General features: G+C 37.6%; 1 protein-coding gene across 1 annotated transcript in view; it reads right to left on the bottom strand.

The window, feature by feature from the left end:
* Positions 1–14,386, bottom strand: part of DLC1 (DLC1 Rho GTPase activating protein) — a 518,014-nt gene extending 503,628 nt beyond the window's left edge. Inside the window, exon 1 of the mRNA XM_069573135.1 lies at positions 14,282–14,386. The gene's annotated coding sequence lies outside the window, so the exon portion shown is untranslated. The remainder of the gene's footprint in view (positions 1–14,281) is intronic.
* Positions 14,387–22,822: the final 8,436 nt, after the last annotated feature.

Raw genomic sequence — 22,822 nt, 5'->3', positions numbered from 1 at the left:
AAAAAATATAGCCTAAGTGTATTGCGTATTTAAAACCCCCAATTTTACTGGATAATAATGCAATAAAATTAAAGTGTATTCCACAAAAATGACAAAAAGAGTATTAAATGAAAGTTCAAATAACAATCTTGGTACCATTTACCTTGAACTTTTGGCTCAATATAAGATGATTCAGAAATTATGGCTACTTTACTATCTCAGCAGCTGTTTTCACAAAGACTAAAGATACAGACTTGGAATTCATGGTTAAGTGATATTTATTAGACTAGGAGAAGTATGGGGGCTGGGAGAGGTCATGGCTACCCTTTTGTTCCACATTTAGGGAAATTCCTTCATTCCGTGACCAAGCATACAGTTTAGAGATAAGAGAGAAAGGAGAGGATCACCTGGCTAACGAGCTAGATCACCCCAGGGCAGTTGACCAGGTGACAGATGGAGTCAGATTGCCCTCACATTCCTATAAGAGAAAATATTTTTCACAGTCCTGGACCATATCCACTCAACATAAAACAGAATCTGATAACAATTATGAGTTGCTAGTGCACAGTGAGAAGTCAAATACTAAAGTCAGTCCTTGCCAAGTTTTTCTTTGTATTTTAACCACATGATCCATATTCCTCATTACACTACCCTTCATCTGTCTAAACAACAGGCTGTTGTTAGTTTACGAAACTTAACCATTCTTAGTCCAGACAAGCTTCTTTAAATTTACAACATGTAGAGACTTTTGCAGTTCATATAATTACAGAAAAAGCTAATGGAAAAACAAAAAAGCAAAATCAAATCTTTGTAAGAATGTTTGGGAAGGAAATGGCAACCCACTCCAGTATTCTTGCCTGGAGAATCCCATGGATGGGGAAATCTGGTAGGCTGCAGTCCATGGGGTTGCAAAGAGTCGGACACGACTGAGCGACTTCACTTCACTTCACTTCACTTCAAAGGAACAACATTGCTCTTGCAGTAGTCAAGGGCAATGACTCTCCATTTCTTCTGGGAAAATTTTAGACGACATGCGCAGTCACATTCAGGTGTCTGTGACTTCTGTTGAGTTGATTTTCTGCTGTTCAGAAGCTCAGCTATTGGATCACAGAGAAGCATTTTTAATTTGCATTTATCTTATTTTAGAATCTTTTTTCATGTTGATTAGCTACTTCCGTGTTTATCTTATGGCTTATTCTTTGTCTCTTTCCTACCCAGTTCTATATGAAATGTTCATTTTTTTTTTCTCACAGATAAAAGGAGAGAGTGGATTATTGGTGATAAATAAATTTTGACTTGGACAAGTGAGATGGATGGTGGTGAAATACACTAACGTGAAGACAACTAAGGGAAGATTAGATTCATGAAGCAGGGAGAGAAAGCCAAGATTCCCTTTGACCTTGTGAAGTATAGTGAGTGAACCTTTTCCATATTGTGGGAATTTAAAATCAGCAGTTGGAAATAAATACCTGGAGTTGGTGGGTGTAGTGCTCCTGCTCAGTCGCTCCATCATGTCTGACTCTTTCACAACGCCAAGGACTGGAGCCCGGATTTTCCAGGCAAGAATACTGGAGTGAGTTGCCATTTCCTAATCCAGGGGATCTTCCTGACCCAGCAATCGAACCTGCGTCTCCTGCATTGGCAGGTGGATTCTTTACCACTGCGCCACCTGGGAAGCCCCTAGAGACCAGATATTTCTTCACTGGTATATGGGCTTTAGAGGCTTAGAATTGGGTGAGGTCACCTAGGGAGCACCTGCTTATAAAAAAACACGCCAAGAAGGGTGAGGTCCCTGGGCAATCCAGCAGTCAGAAACCAAACAGAGAAAGAGGATCAAGCAAGTAGAATGAAAAATAGTAGCTACACTGGGGCAAAAGATCTTATATTTATTGACTTTTTGAAATGACTTTATAAGTTTTAAATTCAACTGTTTTGCCCATCACCCCTGTTTTTTCTTTAGGATATTTGTGACTTATCGTTGAACTTTTTTCATGCACCAAAGACATGGACTCTTCGTTATATATAACAAAATGCTTAAATTCCATGTACCCCATTTGTCTTTGATTTCATTTATCTTTTGATATCTCTGCTTTTTGTAGCCAAATCAATTGGTTTTTTAGTGTACAAGATAATGCATTGCTTTTTTTTCTTCAAGTGTTCTCGTACAACCCAAATTTACTAAACATGGATCAATATATTTCTTTCAGTTTTTATGAAGTCTTAAAAAAAAAACAAACCTCTCACTCTCTAATTCATCTGGAATGTATTTTGATAACTGAGCAGACATTTTTTGAAACTTTGGGGTGAAACCTGGGTAGTCAATCTTGCTGCCAAGGTTCTTCCCACTGAGATGGTTCCCCTCAGTATCCTGAGTCCTAACCCTAAGAAGGGCATTAAGAGCAGAGCTCAGCAGAAGACCCTACTCCCTGAGCCAACAAGTTCATTTTGGTACATATCTGTGAGCCTTACTACTTTATAGTGACTAAGCAATGATTAATCTCTGTTAAACAGGTTTGGTCATGTTAGCTTCCCAACTATTCTATTTGAATCTGTTGCCTTGTAATTAATCCCAGAAATCTTATTGAGTCATGCTCTTTAAACAGGGTCCCACCCTTATGTCCTCCTCCCTTTTTTTCCTCCAAATATTCCAAGTTTGGGCGCTATTTCCTTTTTATTTCTTTTTAAGGGATTTAGCGTCAGTGTAGGAATAACATATTACGATCTAAGGTAGCATGGCTGTTCACATTTCTTCTGACTCTGCACTGCACCTCACCCAATTAGTGTCCCAGTTGCAAGGAATTTTTAATAAGCACCATCATCAGTCTTGTTAGCAACAGGCCAAGAGGAGGTGTTTTGGAGAGGGAGTCTGGCATCTCTAATTCCATTGCCTCGATCCCTCAGGGTCACTTTTTTTTTTTTTTTTTTTTATCATCACACTTACTTTAGGAACATCAGAGAATTTAACTGCCTCAATTCAACTGGGAACATGTGGCAGCCATGAGTTCCATTCATCAGATATCGCCAGGTCTTCTTCTGGGTCCATGTAGAATGGTAATTCTTTGGTCCCCTAAAACTAAGTGTTTCACCTGAGCTGGTCTGATCGGCGAGATGTTGAGTGGAGGTGATGCGTGTCACTCTGATGGAAGCCCTAAGGGTCAATTCACTGTTCGCCAACCTGCCAGTTCTACAGAGTAGCTGTCCTGGCAGCCTGGGTGCTGGACGCCGCCCAGCATGACAGAGCAGCAGCCACAAGTTTGACTGAGAAACAAACCCAAATTGTTTTAAATCTCTTTCCTTACCAGGTCATTTATTGTTACAGTCTAACGGAGTGCCTCCCGACAGATATAGAATTGGTAATTTAAAGTAGGTTACTGGGACTGGGCTTCCCTGGTGGCTCAGCTGGTAAAGAATCTGCCTGCAGTGCAGGAGACCTGGGTTCAACCCCGGGGCTGGGAAGATCCCCTGGAGAAGAGAAAGGATACCCACTCTAGTATTTTGGCCTAGAGAATTCCATGGACGGTATGGTCCATGGGGCAGCAAAGAGGTGGACAGGACTGAGCAACTTTCACTTTCACTGGGACTGGCCTAACTGGACAACATTCTATGAAAGAAGACATTGATGTTAGTCACATCCAGAAGTGATATAGTAAAAATTGATTAGGAAATCAGTTGTGCATACCCTGAGGGAAGGCTTTGTTGTGGGCAGACCTCCATCCTTGTGGTTGTGCTCATAATAGGTGCCCTGCTGTACACCAGGGTGCAACCATCATATTGTGGCAAAGCGCAGGCCAAGAAATTGAGAGAAAATGTTAATGTAAAGATCTTCTCACCATATGAAAATGAAAACGCTAAAATAAAATAAACGTAAAGCCTAAATATAAGGCCTCCTTATTTAAACAAAAACTTCCTGGTCTTCTGAAGTATAGGCCCCTTATTGACCTTGCCTGGGACAGTGTAAGACCTTTCTGTGTGGCCTAGTTGTATGTGTGTGTGTTAATTGCTCGCTTGTGTCTGACTCTTTGCAACCCTATGGACTGTAGCCCGCCAGGCTCCTCTGTCCATGGAATTTTCCAGGCAAGAATACTGGAGTGGCTTGTCATTTCCTTTTCCAGGGTAATCTTTCCGGCCCAGGGATCAAGCCTGGGTCTCCTGCATTCCAGGCAGATTTTTTACCATCTGAACCACCGGGGAAGGCCACTCATGTGACCTACTTAGATCTGTGTTTAGTTTAGAGCAGTTTTCTACAATTGTTGATTCTATTGAAGTTATTTTTATTTTTTAGCAACAAGCTATTTACTTATTCTTTCACTATCTATCCCAACATTTATGCCAAATTCTCCCAAATTGCTTCCATTATTTGCCTGCATTCTGAGATATTTCACAAATTTATGATGTTTACATCAGTTCTTCAATTTTCTCTTCTCTTTGGTATCTGCAGCCCTTGTTTTAATTGTGCAGATATCATTCCTTTTCTCTTAAAGCCAATTTCTTTACTTCTCATGTTGTTGTCTTTTCAAAACAATCTACTGACCACTTTTAAGACATATACTTGCAATGTAGGGATTGTTGCAGAAAGTTTTCAAGCAAGTTAAAAGCGTGTCATGTCACCCCATGGAATATACAGGCCATGGAATTCTCCAGGCTACGGAGTGGGTAGCCTTTTCCTTCTCCAGGGGATCTAACCCAGGTCTCCCACATTGCAGGCAGATTCTTTACCACCTGAGCCACCAGGAAATCCAAGAATACTGGAGTGGGCCGCCTATCCCTTCTCCAGCAGATCTTCTTGACCCAGGGATTGACCCAGGGTCTCCTGCATTGCATGCAGATTCTTACCAGCTGAGCTACCAGGGGAGCCCTCAAAACAATCGGCTGACCACCTTCAAGATATATACTTGCAATGTAGGGATTGTAGCAGAAAGTTTTCAAGCAAGTTGAGTGATAACCTCATTTGGAGTTGTTTTTATTTTACAGTTTCATACAATGCATGTTTAAGCCAATTTATTTCACCTTCCCTCTCAATCAATCTTATAGACTGTGGAAGCTCCTCCAAGATTTGACAACTGATTGACTCTCACTCTTTGATTTCTATTTTACTGTGAGTTTCTATAGATTATTGTATAGTTGTCTTTATTCGCTGAGAGAAAAAAATGGGATAGTCTGAATCACAGACACCATTTTTCTCTTCAGACATCTAGAGAATCTGACCGGGATGGCTAAAGGTCATTTGTGAAGTTGTAGTCATGACTGTTTTACACAGTCACAAGCATTAAGATCACTGAGAAAGAAAGGATGGAGATGATTCCTACCCTCCCAAATCAAAGGCACATTTAGTTACTTTCAAATTTTTTTGCTAATAAAAATCACAAGCATGCTCCTTTTGAATGAGGGTAGTGTTCTAGATGTCAGGTGACAATTCTCCTGACTCTTCTGTGATAAGTGTGTTTATTTTCATGAATGTACACTATCAAACCAACATTATGAGTACAACATCTTGGAATAATTAAAAAAAAACAATTAGGTAAACAGAAACAACATATCTTTCAGTATTCAAAAGTCATCTGTGTTTTTGGAATTTTGCCACAGAGAAATTCATCAAAATGAGATCCGTTCTGAGTAAATATTAAAATTTATTTTTAATCTTGAAGTCTTCAAAGACATTTTACAATCATCAAAGAAGCAATTTAGGAAAAAGAAGTAAGCATGCAGCAAATTTGTTGAAGAGCTATGACTCTGAGTTACAGAAAAATAACCCGGGTGAAAGATATGCTGGTAACTACTAGAGATACATATTTAAACATAAACACACTCTCAAGTAGAGAAAGATTACTAATTGTGAAAATATGTATCATTAATACAGTGCCAAAAGTTGCCTCTGGTTTATTACACTAATATCTTTAAAAAGATCTTTAAATAGAAAGGCACATTTTTTCCCCTGTAGACCCACAACTGTTAAATCAACCTTAGTAAAATGGTTTCAATAAATTTTGTGGGAAATCTGTGATTATTGCACGTTATGGTACTGGAATTTTTATTTCTAAATATGTCACTTGAAAATGATCTAGAAAAATAAGATAGTAAGTAGTCCTCTTTTTATAGAGCAACCATTAAATATGCATATGTCTTCTAAAACAGGGATCCCCGACCTCCAGGATCTAATTAATGCCTGTTGATCTGAGGTGAAGCTGATGTATTAATAATAGAAATAGAGTGCACAATAAATTTAATGTTCTTGAATCAACCTGAAACCATCCTTCTATCCTCCTTGTCTGTGGAAAACTTGTCTTCCACAAAACCGGTTCCTGGTGCCAAAAAGGTTGGAGACCATTATTTTAGAACTATATGTGATAAGCTTAACAATCCCCTGAATTAGATAGTTTTTAGTATACCTATACCAAATGGTTTACTTTGGGTACGTTCTTTTGAGATGAAAATGATTTAATTCTGTTTAATCAGGAGAGAGTGAAAAGGATGAATAAATGGATTCCTATGTATCACACCTTCATCCTATAGTCATTTACCTGTGGCTGCCTCAGCACAAAAACACATGCGGAGTCTCTCAAATGTGGCTTCTGGTTTCATGATTGCTTTGTCTTCTGGAAGCAGCAGGGTGGTGAGGTTGGAGACAGTTGGAGGATTGAAGGGTGGCCTTCTTGGCAAAGCCTTCCAGCTCCTATGGCTCACAACACCTGGAAGCAACAGCCTTCAGCCTCAAGTATCTCTTATTTCAGGTTCTGCCACAGAGGCTCTGTGGAAATTTCCTAACCCTCTTCACACCCTCTTCACACATCCTGATAATCAGATTTCTGGAGCACTTTCTCTAAATGTTCCTGATACCTTTATGGAAAAGCTAGCGCTGGGACTGCTTAGGAAGTTCACGGAAGAGCAGAATATGGGTGTTCAGGAGTATTTGCATTTTGAATGAGAGCATATGTTCTGAAGAAGGAGACAGAGAGAGAACAGGGAAGCTCACTGGGTTGCATATGGATACATATTTTCCAATGAAGTTTTTACTTTCTTTGTAAATTTTCCAAGGAACCTCAAGGTTTTCCTTCCAAAACCTTGGCTTCACAGAACTGACAATAATCACATGTAACACTTCACATAAACCACAGTTTTGCTAAGAAGTTAAACCTCAGGAAAGCTTTCTTATCGAACGCTTGTCATTGGCAAATCCTGAAAAAGGCAGTTATTTTAGAATGGTAATTGTTCTATCCTGTTAAATGCCTGCGCACCCGGTTCAGGGGTGGTGGGGTGTAGATCAGTACTCTGAACTGTAAATGACATAAACACACACTCTTATTCTTCAGTGTTCAGTTGTTTGAAGGAGAGATTAAAACAGTGGTGCCATCTTCTTCATAAAAAGTCCAACAAGAGCAAGAACAATTTAGATTTTTTCATCTGACTATGCCCACGTGAACTTTTATTGGCCAGATATCAATAGTATTACTTTTGCACTACTGGAGCCAAAAGTTCTTATCACATTTATTGATATTATTTTAACATTCTGAATCAGATTATCCACATTTAATTTGGAAAAAAAATTCAGCTGAAAGATGGATGCATTTCTAGCTTATATCTCAAGCTTTTATTATAGCTGACATTGGACCATTTTCAAACTAGAGGAATGACATAAAAAGTGACCGGGCCATCTGCTTTGCTTCTCCCATTTCTCACGCCAATTAATCATCCAATCTTTGTTGAGACTGCTAATTTTAGCCACTTGAATGAGTTTTAATACCATGTTAAAACTAGTAAAAAAAAGTTGCCTGAAACACCATCCACATTTATCGGACTATCCTTCTCAGCATATTGATAAATTTAGATATTTTGTTCTTTTTAGTTAAAATAAGCCGGAGAAGGCAATGGCACCCCACTCCAGTACTCTTGCCTGGAGAATCCCATGGATGGAGGAGCCTGGTAGGCTGCAGTCCATGGGGTCGCTAAGAGTCAGGCACTACTGAGCGACTTCCGTTTCACTTTTCACTTTCATGCATTGGAGAAGGAAATGGCAACCCACTCCAGTGTTCTTGCCTGGAGAATCCCAGGGACGGGGGAGCCTGGTGGGCTGCTGTCTATGGGGTTGCACAGAGTCGGACACGACTGAAGCTACTTAGCAGCAGCAGCAGTTAAAATAAGCAAATTTTATTTAATGTATCTACACTAGGATAAAGGTCATAGTGTGTGTGTGTGTGTGTGTGTGTGTGTGTGTGATGGAGGATAAAAACATTAATAGAATTACAGTGTATGCAAACATAAGAGGCATTGACCAGGCTATAGAAAATGATATTATGATATATGAAATGTGTGTGTATGTATACAGATATATATTTAGTGAAGATATTCTTATTCAAAGTCAACATTGTGCTCTCTTGCAGATCACCACTGAAAATACTTTTCATAACTGCATAGAATGACTGTTAAAAAAAACACTTGTAGATATATTCTCATCTATTTTTAATTTAAATTACTCTATCCAAAATTTGAAATTACATCATATATAGAATAAGAGAGCCACCAAACAACTAAATTTAGCCCCTTTTGTGAGGAATATAGACTTGAATAAATTATTGTGAGCTAAGGAAATTTATATCAAAAAAAGAAAAGTGTTATCAAGAGTCTGATTACTAGTTTTTCTCTGGCACTAGTAATGTTTTGCTTTCTGTCTTAAAGAAAAACAATCCCTCTAGGTGTCGATTTTCTCATCCAATGGAGAAGCTTATTTTCTAGAGTATTTGTATTAACAGGTGATTTAAAAAAGGTTTTTAAATAAATAAATGTATTAATCTGAAAACATTTTTAAAATCTCGTATTGATTTTGACTGTGCTGGTCCTTGTTGCCGCACAGGCTTTTCTCTAGTTGCAGAGAGTAAGGGCTACTCTCTAGTTGTAGCCCAGGGACTTCTCATTGCAAAGGCTTCTGTTATTATTGTGGACCATGAGCTCTAGGGCTCAGGTTCAATAGTTGTGGAGCATGGGCTTAGTTTCTCCAGGGCACGTAGTATCCTCCTGGACCAGGGACTGAACCCGTGTCTACCGCGTTGGCAGGTGGATTCTTTACCACTAAATCATCAGGGAAACCATGGTGAAATTTTAGTCTGATTTTATTTTCTTTGTAATACCTCTCTGAATTTTTTTTGACATTTTAATAATTGTAATTTTACTTAAAAATCTGAACTGTTGGGCTTCCCTAGTGGCTCAGTGGTAAAGAATCCGCCTGCCAGTGCAGGAGACTCCGGTTTGATCCCTGGGTCAGGAAGATCCCCTGGAGGAGGGCATGGTGACCCACTCCAGTATTCTGGCCTGGAGAATCTCATGGACAGAGGAGCCTGGTGGGCTACAGTCCATAGGGTTGCAAAGAGTCAGGATTGAAGCAACTTAGCACAAACACACAGTGGTTAGTGCATGCTGCTGATTCAAGCCCTTTCAGGGGTTGCTCGACACTGAGCAGGCTGGGGGGAAATGGGACTGCTGAGCCTAGGGTGGATCTGCTTTGGTTAGCTTCATTATTTACATACCCAACAAATATTTTCTTTGAAGAGTTTGACTGAATAAAATATAAGAGTGATTGCCAAATACTTCCTAAGATCCCTTTTAGAAATAATCTGCTATTTTCACATTCTTTTATAAGCTTAAAAGTATGATAAAATTTCCCTAGTTATCTTTATTTTGCTTCAGTTTACAAGATGATATTAACATATTTGCATTTGTATGCACTGGATTTTTCTTTAAATGACTCAATGCTAAATTTATTACCATTGTATTACTTTATTACTTTGCTTTAATAATCAGTATTAGATAGGTCCATTTACACAATGGCCTTAGTATATAACGAATCAGCCCAAAGTCAGTTCACTAGTGTATGTTGTTATGTTGACATTGCCTCATTCCATGAATGAGCTAAAAGTTTGAAAAACATTTAGGAAATATTTTGCCATTTGGAATGTTATCATTCCCAAACTATTATTTCATTTTTCAAATAGGAAAATATGAGATTCTGTATAAAATATAAATGTAAAAGTGATCTATGTCTGTAGTTATACTCTAAAAAATTATAGCCTTCATTGCTTCTATAACTGAAAAAGAACTGAAAATAAATTAAACATTTAACTTTAATACAAAAAAATAGGGCAAACAGAAGTAGCAGAAGAAAATTAAATGAAACAGATGAAACCTGAAAATTGTGAATTAGAAAGAAAACAAGTATACTGATTGAAAAAGTCTGCTTCTATGCAAAAGCAATAATAAAAACATCCCTCTCATGTGTAATTAAGACAAAAGGAAAAAAAATATATGCCATTACAAATTATAAAGTAGATATACTCACAATAGTGGGAGCAATTAGAGAATTATAAAGATCGTTATGTTAACTTCATGTTGCTGATTTTGCACATTCAATAAAATGAGTAGTGTTATAGAACAATAATAAATAACTCAAAGTGACTTGAATAGAAACTTGTACAAAATCAAGATCTATGAGTGGGAAAATTTTTGTTTGTTATTAAAATAGAACTAGGGGCAGGTGGGTTTTTTTTCTGTTTTTTTTTAATTAGTCAAAATATTCTTATGACAGAAGAATGGAAAGTCTTACTTTTATAATGATTTTATTACCAAATACTGATGAAGAAGGCAGAAATAAGATTAACCAAGAACATAAACATCTAGGAGTAAACTACAAAACCTGTGGAATCATTCTCTCAGAGAATTATGAAACATTATTAAAAGACACTAATAAATATATAAATAAATGAACACTATACGAAATACATAGATTAGAAGACTCAAAATTGAAATATCGATTTTAGCCATGTTTAATACGTAAATTTAATACAAATTAAAATCTCTCTCTTTTGGTAGAAATTGACAAAGTAATTCTAAATTGGGAGATGCAAAGTTTCTTAAATACCCAAGATAATTCTGAAGGAAGAAAAAACCTTAGAAAAATCTTATCTAGTAAGTCAAATGTACAGCTGAGAAAGGAAAGTGAATCTCTAATTACGTATGTATTAGTTTGCATGACCTATGAGCATGTTGACAATCTGATTCAAGTTGAACATCCTTAATCGGTTCGCTATTCTCCACTGAAAGTCACACAGTGGTGTTTGACTTTTTGCAACCCCAGGACCTCCGGGACAGTATATTGGAGTAAGTAGCCGTTCCCTTCTCCAGGGGATCTTCCCAACTCAGGTATCAAACCAGGTCTCCCACATTGCAAGCGAATTCTTTACCAGCTGAGCCACCAGGCAAGTCCAAGAATACTGGAGTGCGTAGTCTATCCCTTCTCCAGTGGATCTTCCTGACCCAGGAATTGAACCGGGGTTTCCTGCATTGCAGGCAGATTCTTTACCAGGGAAGCCCATTCTCCACTGAGCCTTGCCTAAATCAGAAGCACTACCTGATGTTATTATTTGGAGAAGCTGACACAGATGGCAGAACCAGAACTTTAAATCTGAAAAATCAATAGAAAGTATGCTTTTCTTCTAGAAGTTGTGCCAGCTGTTCAGACTATTTGGGATCCCACCTTATATAATTCTCAATTATTTTTTAATGGATTTGTATTGAATTAAGTGCACTGTGAGGAGACATATCTGTGTCTCTGATAATCTTTCATCTAATTTATAAAGTCTCTTAGGTCATGCGTTGTATAACATTCCGTGATTGAAACCTAGTAAGAAGAAATGAATTAAAGAATTCTTTGGGGAAATTAAGACCTAAAGTAATTAAAATATTCCAGTGAGGCTCAGTAGTCAACATTTCCTCTCAGATACATGCATAGTCCTTCCTATTATCTCAACCCCAGAAAATTAACTACAACTGGAGTGTCCAAGGGAGTTTTAAATAAAACTCAACATCAAAGAAATTTTGCATTTTCTGTCAATTACTAGCATAACCCTCAAGCAATCACCTTCAGTCAAGTAAGAAAGTAGAATAGACATAGTTCATATGAAGGGAAAGCAGCAATATAAATTGCTGTATAAATTTATATTGCTCCACTCCAGCAGTATAAATATATACCATAGTATTCTTGGACATAATTACTTTTATTCCTAGTAGAGATTTTTAATTTTTATGCCTTTCCTAATTATAGGTCATTTAAATATTTCTTTTTTTATTTAAACTTATTTTAACATAAAATATTGAAATTGTGATAAACAGCATCTGAAATTAAGTTTGTTCTCATTAATTTTCTTTCCATATTATGCACATATATAGCTACAAGCATCAACAGATCAAGGGCCTTTATTTGTGTGATCATGGTACAGTAACATTTTAAAGAATATAGCTTATTTTTAAAACAAGCTTTCTGATATAAACATGTGAAATTACATGTTGTCTAAAAATTGCTTCTACATAACAAGGGAACTAAGACAAATAGAAGGGACTAAGTATGAAACAAGAATGGCCATATGTGTTTGTTAATGCTTGGTCCTAGGGACCTAGAAATTCATTACCCTGCTCTGTTTTTATATATGTCTAAAATTCTTCATAGATTTCTTTTTAAAGTTAGGGCAAAATAAGGGCATTTCCAGGCTACTGAACAAACTAAATTATATCAAATTCAAAATCCTGTATTTCCAAAATTTTGGCTATAAACTTTCCAATTGTGAAGGTTTCTAGGGAAGAACTGTATTTTCCCTCTTATATTTAAAATTTGTTTAGATAAAAGCATCTGTAGCTAATATAATTTTTTATCTGCTATCAGACCACTTCTACATGTACTAATGATGTAACTGAATTTTAAGAGGTTTGCTAGGTTGAGGACTTATTTTAAGATATCAGAAATTAAGATTTCTTAAGGTTTTTAGGTGGCAGTACGTTAGATAACACAGCTGTTAATTGAACATGCTAAATTTTAAGATAATTAAAGATAATGAGTAAATTAAACCATTCAAAGAATGAGCAATATTAACAAAATTAAAAACAAATTTCTTACTCTGAAAACTCTATAATAAGAAGTATGAAAAACTTGCAGGCTAATATTTGCAGTGATTTGTTCTTGTGCATTAAAGATGCTATTGGAAATATGAACTTGATTTTTCTCATTAGGATGCTGACTTTAACTGTCACCCATCTCTATTTCAATGTAATGTTTCTAACGTCATTCATTGGTTTATGACAGTCCTGGCAATATTAAAACAGAAATCAATACATACAGTTCACTGATCTAGACAAAGTTTTATTGATGAGAATCAGAAGTTTTCTTCTTTAAATAGAAGAGAGATTAATGAATCAACAGAGAAGTAACAGAATCATATCAGGAATTTATAAGATTAATTTGTAGTAATATTATCTTCCTGCAAATTAAAACAGACAACGTATTCAATATAAGATGAAAAAAGATGCATAGTAAGTTTTAATTACTTATGCTGAAAGGTCCTACACTGTACATCATATTGACTATTTAAATCTTCCCAGTCTAAATGTTCAGGACCTTTGCCCTGTTAGAAAAAAAGCAAGTGAGTAAATGCAAGTGATTTTAAATTAAGGGGACTGCGCAATTACTTTAGGGAAGGGAAAATTAGCTTATCCATTAGCATTATAGGTTGCTGTAAGGGAAAAACAGGCTGTCTGTTCATTCTATTAACTCTCAACCTCAAGGCAACCAATCATTTCATTAGTAACATTGTTGATTAAGCAGCTCTGAATTAAAAAAAAAAGCTATGTCTTCAGACAATAACACCTTTGCACTGTGTTTCTCTAGAACTCCTTTGATCTATTTGGTACATTAGTCAATTGTCAGAAGAGGTAAGTGTTTTATCTAACAGAACTTGATCAATTTTATGAAAAAAGTTTATGATAAAAAGAACACTGTAAAATTTATTTTTCTAGTCAAAATAAACATAAATGAACATAATTTCAAAGCACAATGCTCAATCTGTATTGAAGTTATTCAATAAAGTAACAGATGAAAGTGTAAATCCTGAATAGTATCATCTGCTTTAAACAAAACAAACGTTTCACTTTGAACTTTGTAGAGGAAATCATTTTTCCAAACAATTACATGACATAGCACTGCAATTATCACTTACTGTTAAAAATTCATACTTCCACGAGAAAACATTTTACATTTTTAGATGAATATAATTTCCATCAATGCCAGAAAGTGACACCAAGCAAGCATCTTATGTTTTTTTTTTAAGTATATATAACCTTAGTCATTTTTCTCTACTTATAAAACTTCATTTCATGAGCAAAGTATTATGACTGTTTTCAGAAACACTTCAACATGCAAACGGCTTACATAATGATGCACATATATTGTTATATATGATATTAAGTATAAAAGGAAGAGTAAGACTTTTACCTGGTTAATCACCTGTGTTGCTCTGTCTGAAGCTGGCTAGAACAGATGGATTCCCAGGCGATGTCTTGTCGGATGATCCTGACTGAGGGTGGCCGCAGTTTGAAGAGGTGGGACTTGTCTTCAGCAATGAATTCCCAAGGGACTGCTTCCAATCAGGGAATGCTGTCGCAGACAATGAAACCATTCTCCATTTGTTGACCCTAGTTTTGTAAGTACGATCTGCTGTGGGTGTATTCAAGCATCAGTGGAGGGACTGACATATATTTCACTGAAGTTTATAGCATGCAGAATATTTTGAAATAAGGATTACATGAAAATGAGACTGATCTGTCATTTCTTGGAAGTTTTTCCACTGTGTATTTATTTCTTCTAATTTCCCCCCTGTTGGGACATAAAGCATAAAAAGGCTTAACTCCAAGCAGTATAATCTTTCAGTTAATGATACTGGGAAGCCCTCGGAAACAAAGCTGGTGGCAGGAGACACACCGTCTCTGCCCATGAAAATTTGAATGATGGGTGGGGAGTGGAATCTCCTTATTTTTGGAGCCTCCTTATTCAATTCTGGAGCAGGAAATGGCAACCCACTCCAGTATTCCTGCCTAGGAAATCCCATGGACAGAGGAGCCTGGTGAGCTAGTCTGTGGGGGTCGCAAAGAGTCAGACACGACTGAGCAATTAATACACTTACCCAATTCAAGATGGTATTAACCTGTTACACATTTCTATATCTGATGGTTATTTATGCATAGTATTGTCACCATAATTGTATACAGTCACACATTTAATTTCTGCATTGCAGATAGCTTTATTTGACTATTAGTCTGAGAGATGTGTTTTCTGGAAGTATGGTGTAGTTTTTCTAGTTTGTTTTGATACTCTCTCAGTTCTTTTAAGTATATATCTAGACTCCAACAACTCCTACCACTTTGACCTCTCCTGCCCCAGCAGAGCTGACTGGGGGCTCACTTTCTAACTAGCTTGTTCTTTGCTACACCTCAGTCCCACAGTCTGTTCTCTATACAACAGCCTGGCCGATCTTGTGAAAACCTGTCAGATCATGTCATTTTCCTGCTTCTCCTATAAGGTCCTACTTATAATAAGTGATCTTGAGATTCTTTGGTATCTTCCAACCAAATTCAGAATAAAATAAAAATTCTTAGTGATGGTCTGCCGTAGCCTGGCCCCTCACCCCAGCCCTGTGACCTCCCTGCACACTCTCACACCTTCTCTTGCACTGCCTCCCTTGCTCCCTGAGCTCTAGGCACCCACGCCTTCCCACCCTTCCGCAAAAGTGTCAGGGGCACTCCTGCCTCAGGAACTTGGATGTGCTGATCACTCTCCGGGGATACTCTGTTCCACATGGCTTTCTCTGCTTTTAATTTTCAGTTCAAATGTCAGTTTAACTAAGGGATCCTCCTTAAGTGCCTGTGAAAATAGCAAGTACACCTTCATCACACGCTCCTGACCCTGTTTCTTTTTTTTGTCATAGCATTTAGTTATTTATATGTTTTTGTTTATGAGTTATCTCATCCAAAAGAATATAAACTTCCAGAGAAAGGGGACTTTGATTTATCTTAGCATCTTGAATAAGGCTTTGCAGGGTAGGTATTGAATAAATGCTTTTAAATGAATGAATGATTAAGCTTTGCTTTTTCTTCCCCATTTTATAGAGTATTCTAACCAATACAGTGTAATAGAATAAATGAAATATCAGTCTATTCTAATGATAGCTTATGTTACTGTGATAGTTATAACAGCATAACTATCTAACATATCTTAAAATCTCAAAACCTGAAAACCCCTTAACATTCATTGTGATTCATCTTCTGATACCAGGTTGAACTGCATTTTAGTCTCTGGAATTGAACCTATGGACAGTTTTTTTTTTCCTGATGTTCTTTTATATCTGCTCAGTTAGCTTAATTACCTATAAGAAAATCTTTTCTGCATAAAATCTGGTTTCTTTCCACAAATAATCTCTCAGAAGATTCTGAATGCTCTTAATGGACCTTTTTTTTCTACCTTAAAACATGTGAAGCTTCTTTGAAGCACTAATTTACTATAGGTCTTAATTTATTCTTTCACAGTGAAAATTTATTTCCATATTCATTTTAGCAAAATCTGTACATCATATTAAAACATCTATTTACTAGAGATTAACATATGAGGTATCAGTTTTGTGAAACAGCATGCAAGTAAGGGTAGCTTTACCCTCCTCTAAAGTGAGAATTAACTTTCACATTTTAGCTCCGGTTTGCCCCAGTGGTTATTTCCAGACAATGTGAGGGAAAATGGTGCAACCAACATGTGAATTTCAATTTGTGAAAGGCCTCTATCAATTTGTAACTGTTTTAAAGTTTCTGCCAGGTCATCGATTAAGCTATGGGTGGTAATGTGAGAGAGCAAATGTGTTAACTCAGGGGATGTAGAATGCATAGGACTGGGGTGGTTTCAGAATGGTTGGAATGTTTAGGTCTTTCATTAGTTTGGTTAACAAACATATAGCCATGTATTTGCTGTAGCTATAAACTTGGTAAAGCAGTTGGAGACGGGACAACACCAGAGCAGTCTTGGTCTGATGGTTTTAAAGTAAAATGTTTCCACGTATTTTTAAGAATGCTTATTCATTTATTCGGCTGCATCAGGTCTTGGTTGCGGCGCGTGGCGTCATCATCGTGTCATGTGGGATCTTTCCTTGTGTTGCACAGGCTTCCGGTTGTTGTGCTTGGGCTCAGTACTTGCAGTACGTGGGCTCACTAGCGCAGGGTTAGGGCTCAGCTGTTCTGCGGGTGTGCGGGATCCTCGTTCTGTGACTAGCGATCCAACCCACACCCCCTGCATTGCAAGGCAGTTTCGTAACCACTGGACTGTGAAGGAAGTCCCCCAGATATGTTTTACTGTGTCTCTATTCTCTGTCTGTTTATCTACTTAACCTATTTAGCTAACTTTATTTAGCCACGCATAAGGGAAGATACTCAGAATATTTAAAACAGCCTTTCCTGAGGCAATAACTAAATGGAATGAAATTTGGCCATAATCCTTGGAGCGGAGTCCCGGTGGCTCCTTATGTCGCTAAGCATCACTCTGATTTGTTGGATTACAGAGACAGGGTCCCACTGTAGGTGCTGAGTTCCATAAGGGTGTTCAGGACACTTGATACAGTGACCAACTAATGACCAGCTAGCTAATGACGAATTGGTTGGGAAGTGTTTTACTACTTAACAAGTGATGGGATTTTTTAAAATTATGTAATCTCTGCCTTTTAAAATTATGCATGCACACAGAAAACAAATTTAAAGGATGGAGTAAAAATAAAACAAAAATTGTGGTATCTGTGTGGTTACTAAATACTAACCACAATAAATTCTCAGAGCAAGGATGCTTATTAATGTTCAGTTCAGTCTAGTTCAGTCACTTAGTCATGTCTGACTCTTTGTGACCTCAAGAAGGGCAACATGCCAGGCCTCCCTGTCCATCACCAACTCCGGAGGCCACCCAAACCCATGCCCATTGTGTCGGTGATGCCATCCAACCGTCTCACCCTCCCTCGTCCCCTTCTCCCCCTGTCCTCAATCTTTCCCAGCATCAGGGTCTTTTCAAATGAGTCAACTATTTGCACGAGGTGGCCAAAGTATTGGAGTTTCAGTTTCAGCATCAGTCCCTCCAATGAACACCCAGGACTGATCTCCTTTAGAATGGACTGGTTGGATCTCCTTACAGTCCAAGGGACTCTCAAGAGTCTTCTCCAACACCACAGTTCAAAAGCATCAAGTTTTTGGTGCTCAGACTTCTCTATAGTCCAACTCTCACATCCATACATGACCACTGGAAAAACCATAGCCTTGACTAGATGGACCTTTGTTGCCAAAGTAATGTCTCTGCTTCTGAATATGCTGTCTAGGTTGGTCATAACTTTCCTTCCAAGGAGTAAGCGTGTTTTAATTTCCTGGCTGCAATCACCATCTGCAGTGATTTTGGAGCCCCCCAAAATAAAGTCTGACACTGTTTCCACTGTTTTCCCATCTATTTGCCATGAAGTGATGGGACTGGATGCCATGATCTTTGTTTTCTGAATGTTGAGCTTTAAGCCAACTTTTTCACTCTCCTCTTTCACTCTCATCAAGAGGCTCTTTAATTCTTCTTCACTTTATGCCTTAAAGGTGGTGTCATTTGCATATCTGAGGTTATTGATATGTCTCCCGGCAATCTTGATTCCAGCTTGTGCTTCCTCCAGCCCAGCGTTTCTCATGATGTATTCTGCATGGAAGTTAAATAAGCAGAGTGACAATATACAGCCTTGACATACTCCTTTTCCTATTTGGAACCGGTCTGTTGTTCCATGTCCAGTTCTAACTGTAGCTTCCTGACGTGCCTGCAAATTTCTCGAGAGGCAGGTCAGGTGATCTGGTATTCCCATCTCTCTCAGAATTTTCCACAGTTTATTGTGACCCACACAGTCAAAGGCTTTGGCATAGTCAAGAAAGCAGAAATAGATGTTTTTCTGGAACTCTCTTGCTTTTTGATGACACAGCAGATTTTGGCAATTCGATCTCTGGCTCCTCTGCCTTTTCTAAAACCAGCTTGAACATTTGTAAGTTCACAGTTCACATATTGCTGAAGCCTGGCTTGGAGAATTTTGAGCATTACTTTACTAGCATGTGAGATGAGTGCAATTGTGCGGTAGTTTAAACATTCTTTGGCATTGGCTTTTTTTGGGATTGGAATGAAAACTGACCTTTTCCAGTCCTGTGGCCACTGATGAGTTTTCCAAATTTGCTGACATATTGAATGCAGCACTTTCACAGCATTATCTTTTAGGATTTGAAATAGCTCAACTGGAATTCCGTCATCCCCACTAGCTTTGTTCATAGTGATGCTTCCTAAGGCCTGCCTGACTACACATTCCAGGATGTCCGGCTCTAGGTGAGTGTGAGTGATCACACTTTTGCGATTATCTGTTAGTGGGTGGAAACTGATATTACAAATAAGCTTCAAAAGGTTTTGCTGGCTTGTCAGATTTTACTTTGTATATTTACTGATGAACAACACATAATAGAGGGAAACCTCTCAGCTCTTCAAGTTTCTTATTGCTGTTTTCATTCGTATTCGTATTCTTCTTCTTATTATTAAATCCAATATATAGATGGTAATTGACCACTAAGATCAGTATTGAGAATTGAGAAGAAAAAATAATGTTTCTCATTGGGAAATATTAGATTGCTTTTTCTACCCTCACTAAAATTTGTGCCACTATTGAAGCCTTTATTACTTCCCCTGTGATTATTTCTTGTGATACTTACCAGATTTGACTACTAGACTCTTTTCTGGAGTTGAGGACAGGAGGTTTTCATTTAAATGTGAGAACTCTAAACCATATAAAGAGCTCCTCAGGAAAAAGAGTCATTTTATCCATTGCTGTATTTCCCCAATCTTCATAAATCTTGAGCTATATGTATCCTTAATGACCATTTTTTTTTAAACACAATTTGTATTTCCTAATCTGTGTCACGAGGTATGGTGGAAGATGCTGGAGATAAGCACAGATATAAATATAAACTTGCCTTCTAAGGATTTCCCATCTTGTTGAGAAACTAGAATAAGCTGTCAAATGATAAATAAATAAACAAATCTGTTTAAGTGATAGATGGGTGATAAAATTAACACAAACTCCAAAACAGCTTCTGTTGTTTCATCCTTAAAAATAAAGAAAAGAAAAACATAACATAGTTTTTAAAAGTGTTTGGCAGTCTATGCAAGTCTTTCCCTAAATTATTTTGTTAATATCAGTGCAGGAATTTTTATAATGCAGACCTGAAATTACTATCCAGTCATAGTATCATTGTAACAGTTGTGGTCAGACTACAGATATTAAATTATGGTAAAATATCATTTATATGCAAAAGAGGTCAAGATCATGGGCAAAATCTATCAAGAGTAAGATGTGATTTTGCCACCAGGTATAGGTGGCACTAGTGGTAAAGAATCTGCCTGCCAAGGCAGGAGACACAAGAGATGCTGCTTTGATTCCTGGATTGGGAAGATCCCCTGGCATAGGAAGTGACAACCCACCCCAGTATTCTTGCCTGGAAAACTCCATGGACAGAGGAGCCTGGCGTGCTATATCCCATGAAGTCACAAAGAGTCAGACATCTCTCTCTCTCTCTCTCTCTCTCACACACACACAAGCATACAAACTCAAGTGCTGAAGAAAGCAAGAAATTCAGAAGAGTCTGTATTCTCTGGGTTGGAAGACAGTTTATACTCAGACTTCCAATCTGATTCTGAAGAAGACATTCAGTTACTAAGACAGATAAAATGTAGTTACTAATGCAAAACTATTTGGTTGCTTAAAAGTGGATATTTAACATTTTTCTTTGGAGAAAAAAAAATTAGCAGAAAGGTATTTTACAATAAGTTGTCCTCAAATGCAGACAGTTTGTATCTGAATGAAGAACATTCCACTGGCCTCATAATAAGGTCTCAACATTGAAATATGAGGAACTCTAGGGGTCAAATCTGAATAGAGCAATGTGGTAATCCTTCTCCAATAAGAAACTTGACCAGTTTTCCAGTCAATTTGACTGCCCAGTTCATTCTGCTGTCTCTGCCAGTACTTCTCCAGGCCGAGGGGTGAATAGAAAATTAGGACAGGATCACAGAGAAATGCCACTTCAGCTTACAACATTTCTTACATAGATGATAGATGTAGAAGTAGCTTTGAGCATTAAACACACACATGCACAAACATTTTATAAATGGGTATATAAGGTGTTTTTTAGACATCAGATTTATGAGGATGATATTTATTTTCTGATAAGCAAGGATTAAATGTAACTATGTAATAACAACATGTGAATATGTTATAAAAGTATATTTGGAGACTCTCTCCTGGGATCTATGGTGTTACCATGATACTGGACAGACATTTGTTTCTTAGTAAAGATTTCTTAGTGTGAAAAAATTTTTTACTGTAAATATAGAAGTTGGAATGATAATCACTAAAGAAGAACTATGTCCTTTATATTTGTTTTTAAAATATTTCTCCACAACATTTGAAGTTCATAAAATTAGTATATTCCCGGCTTTGCAAACCACTTTTTTAGATCAAATACAAGCTTAAGAATCCATTTAACTGCTCTTCAGCAAAGGAATAAATTTGTTCATTTTCTGAGCTCTGTGTTGTGCTCCAATTAGATTACTGTCTAACTGGTTTCCATCCACTTTCCGGATTACCTTAATAGAAAATAACATTACTGCCCCAGGTCATTTCTCCTGATATAAGTGGATTAGATACATATATTTTCTTAGTGCTCCTTTAGGGAGGTTTAATCCGGCAGCAGCATTTTCTGGATTTAACCCTGGCGGAGAAACACTGTATCCATTAGCGACCAAGGTACCCTTAGATGTTAACTAAGTTATCTTACTCCATTTTGTAGGTAGCTTGTGTTCTCTTTAGAGAAAATCAAATTCATAGAGAATTCTTTTCCCTTGGAAATGATAAACCTTTTTGCATGGTTAGCAGCTGCCGTTCTACCTTTTGATGCTGTACGTAGGGTGATGGAAAAGATGAAGTACTTCATAATCAAGACAGTGTCTCAGAAGAGATTGCAGTCATGTATATACATCTGGGAGAAAGCTCATTTTATATTTGAAAATAAACGTTTTTTGATGATTGAAAATCAAACCCTTCTCTTTGAGTGCTGAGAAATGAGAGAGGACAATTTGCATTTCACAGCTCTAGAATTATAAGCGTGGCATTGTGTCTTTAGCTTTTCTCCATGAGGAAGAGCACCATAAACCACTCTCCACGTGTTTCTGGGGCTGTTAGAAGCCCTGGGTGTCAAAAGGCTGGATTAAAGCCTATTATCTTAGTGATTTTCTCTGTCTCTTCTGGACCAAGCCAGAGGATTAATGATACATTTTTTTAAAAAAATTAGATTTATGGAGTTATCTGCATGTTGAAAGTGTATGTTTCCATTACCCTAATCTCTACACCCAAGGTCCTAAGAAACCTCTTTTCCTTTACTTCTTTTTATCCAGTCATCTTCCCCAGTCCTAAGATAGTCTGGTTTCCCCAAGTACACAGGGGCAGGGTTGGGTTATGAGAGGGAGGGGACAAATGACATACGTACGGGCTTGAATGTCAGCAAGCAGAAAGGTGCAGGTTTCCCTGGTGGGTCAGATGGTAAAGAAACTGGGTTCAGAAACCTGGGTTCAATCCCTGGGTTGGGAAGATCCCCTGGGGAAGGAAAGGGCAACCCACTCCAGTATTCTTGCCTGGAAAATTCCACAGACAGAGGAGGCTGGCGGGCTATGGCCATGGGATTGCAAAGCGTCGGACGTGACTGAGCAACTTCACTCACTCACTCAAGAAGAAAGGACCATTATGTGTGAAAACAGACTAAATTCCACTTTATTGAGGTCCCCCCCACCCAGGGACATATTTAGATAACTCTAAGCTAGAAGAACGAACGCAAAATTTTGCTTTTAATCCTCATATTCTAACATGGGCACAGGAAATTTTCATTTAATTTTACTGAT

The sequence above is a fragment of the Ovis canadensis genome, chromosome 26, assembly GCF_042477335.2.
Source record: "Ovis canadensis isolate MfBH-ARS-UI-01 breed Bighorn chromosome 26, ARS-UI_OviCan_v2, whole genome shotgun sequence".
NCBI classification, from domain to species: domain Eukaryota; kingdom Metazoa; phylum Chordata; class Mammalia; order Artiodactyla; family Bovidae; genus Ovis; species Ovis canadensis.
Note: the sequence above shows the minus strand (reverse complement) of the source record. Positions and strands in the feature narration are given on the sequence as shown.